Consider the following 3,181-nt stretch of genomic DNA (forward strand, 5'->3'; position numbering starts at 1 on the left):
TTTTTTTTTTTTTTTACTCAGTAGCTTCCAGCTAAGCTCTCTCTTTTTTTCCTCACTAGCAAAAGGACTAACTGAAAACTCTGGGCTTCCTCACTCACCTCAGAGCACACCTGAATACCACACATTACCGGGTACCCACTTGAGGACAGCCACCCTAATGGCTTTAGCTCGATCTAGACAAGGTGCAAACCATTACACAGGAGCCGGTCTCCAGAGGCATCTCTGGTATGGGATGAGCTCTTAGGTTGCCTGGGTTAGGCCTCAGCTGCTTCTTCTGTACAACAGAGAAATAATACCTAGGATAGTCAGAACATGGGGGACCCTGTGCAGAGACCCCACAGCTGCCCAAAGCCCTGGAGGAGGCCAGGTCACACTCTGGGAGTTAAGGAGAAGGGAGTGAGTCTTTCCAAAGCTTGACCACATGCTTGCTGCTTGCTGGGGAAGTGCTTTGTTGTAGGGAGAGAAGACAATGTCTGCCCCTGCCTTCTCTGATGTAGGACAGTCAATTGGCAAAGAAAGCTCAGAGCCTGCTGATTATATTGATATTATTATACTGATCTACACATACCAGGAGTCACTACCATGATCCAAAGGTAGCCATGGCTCTGGATCCTGGTCACAGTCTTCATGGTGAGCCATCTAGATCTCCCTGGTGCTGGCTGAGGATGGGTGACTGCACAGATGAGAAGCAGAGCTGGGTCGCCCCTGACTCTATTGTTACTGCCCTTCTCTTGCTCCTTCCTGGAGGGTCACACAAATGCCTGTCATGTCAGCCAGGGTGACCCAACCCTTGGATACATTTTCCCCCACAGATTGCATTTGAGAATACTACTCATGATGGTCCCCACATCANGTAGGTTGGCCATGTCCCTGACACTGGNCTTGCTTCTGAGAGACTGTTGGAGGTCACGGTGGCAGTTTTTGTCTCTCCCACTGTGGGTAGTGGGGTTTGCTGTCATGGCCTCTTGCTCTGGCCCTGCAAAATTCTTCTCCTATCTATGAATATTACCAGACCAACCACTGTCTTCCCTGTTAAGCAAGGCTAACAATGGTTCCCATCTCACTGGGATTTTACTATACCAAACACACTGGGCTGTTCTGAGCTCACAGGATAGAGTGGAACAGGAAATGTGTGTTAGTTATTGTTATTATCATACCACAAGCACCCCTGGGTGTACATCAACAAAGACTCAAAAGAAAAAAGGAGTCTGGGAGTCCTGCCGAGCATTAAATTGCATCTGTTCAAGCCTGGCTCCAACCCTGCATATTAACCACAAAAGGATTTTTGAAAAATCTTATCTTCCATCTTCAATTCTCACTAGCTACACAGAATATTCAACAGACAGCAATTTGTCTTGCAGAAAATTGACATAATGGGTAAAACTAACTCTTGTGCCCAGTGAATGGGACAAACTTTGCTACCATGTATGAGGGAAACAGCCTTGTCCTTGGAGAACTCANTGCACTGCCTCCAGGGGGCGCACTCACCCATCCATGCAGAAATGTCCCCAAAGAAATGTTCATTTCCACACACCTCTCACGTCACATGCCTTGCAAAGATATCTTTTGGATCTGGCCTTAATTACCTAGTCAAGCCCACCTGCTGGGCTCAGGACACCATGCTGCGTCCCACACAGCCTGTGTTTCTGTGTACCATTAACCTACCCTTTGCAAGCCCACCTGCTGGGCTCAGGACACCATGCTGCGTCCCACACAGCCTGTGTTTCTGTGTACCATTAACCTACCCTTTGCCTGACCCTCCTATATAACACAGCCCCCTTTGGAACTGCCTCCTCCCAGTGACCTTGAAATGAGTGTGGAAGCCCCAAGAACAAGTTTATTCACAGGCCGGCCTGCAGGGTGCTGCCCACCACACATTACTGTCAATCTTTTCAAAAGCAAAGAAAGAAAAGACTTCCCGTCCTAGTTGTCCCCCCCTCCTGCCCCTCAATATTTTTAAGTGGCTGTCATTGTCCCTGACCAGACTGAGGTTAGAACAAGTTGGCTTTCCTAGACAGATCTCAGAAACCACTGTGAGGTTTCAAAAGGATAATGTATTAATCTAGGACAACCTATGCTGTTCCTCCCATGCTGTCAAGTCCCCAGAAATCTCGACTAAGCCTGGGCAAGCACCACTGACCAGGAAGTGAGGCTCAAGGTGTCACAGCCCAAGGGCTGTCCGGGAAGGTAGGATGGATTCCAGGGACAGGAATTTTGTTATAATCCCCATTCTACTCCCCATTCTATGNCACCTCACATTCTACTTCTGTAGAGACTCCTGAAATCTGTGGCTAGATGTTTTTACATGTATAGGAGCTCCGGCTAGCAACTTGTGGGCTGTCCCTGTGAGGCATGGGCTCTCTGAACCTCAGCTAGGCTGGAAGCCAGTGAACCCCAGCCATTCTCCAGCCTCACTCAGAGCTGGGGTTCAGGCTTTTGGGGGGATGCCTAGCTTGTTATGTAGGTTCTGAGCTCCAAACCCCTATCCTCATGATTGCAGAGCGAGAGTCTAACTGCTGAACTGTTTCTCCAGCCCTCATTTCTTCCATTAAAAAGGAAAAAAAGTTACTGAACTTTATTTGGGGCAGGGAGCACGTGCCTTGCTGCATGTGTGGAGGCCAGAGGACAACCTGCTGGCTCTCTCCACCACGTGAGCCCTGGAGATAAGACTCAGGTGGTTAGGTTTGGAGGCAAATTGCCTTTATCCACTGGGCCATCTGGCCAACCGCAGTTCTGTCATTTTTAACATAGTGAATTCAGGATAAGGAACCTTCATAAGAACCGCACTGACAGGGCTGAGGGTGGACCCCATGACACTCCTGGTTCTAGGTCAGTGTTGGTTCTTAGGGAGCTGAGATGCCCGGGTAACAAGCACAGGCTCCTCCTCCCAGGGCAGGGAGGGGTAATTAGTGTGTCTAGGAGATTCTAGAGATTTGGATGAAAGGAGGCTCAGGCTGTCATTACAAGCCTTCCCCTTATCACTGCTTTTAACGCCTATTTTGGTAAGACATGACAGTTGGTCCTGAGGTCTGATTGGGGTGGCTGCCCTCATCTCGGGGAGCCCCTTGTTCTTTCCGGGTAGATTTTTCCCTGGGGTAGCAGAGGGGTCTCTGGGAGGAGGCCAACTGTCTGAACACATTCTGAGCCGGGCGTGGTGGCGCACGCCTTTAATCCCAGCACT

The sequence above is a fragment of the Mus caroli genome, chromosome 6 (genome assembly GCF_900094665.2).
Source record: "Mus caroli chromosome 6, CAROLI_EIJ_v1.1, whole genome shotgun sequence".
NCBI lineage: Eukaryota > Metazoa > Chordata > Mammalia > Rodentia > Muridae > Mus > Mus caroli.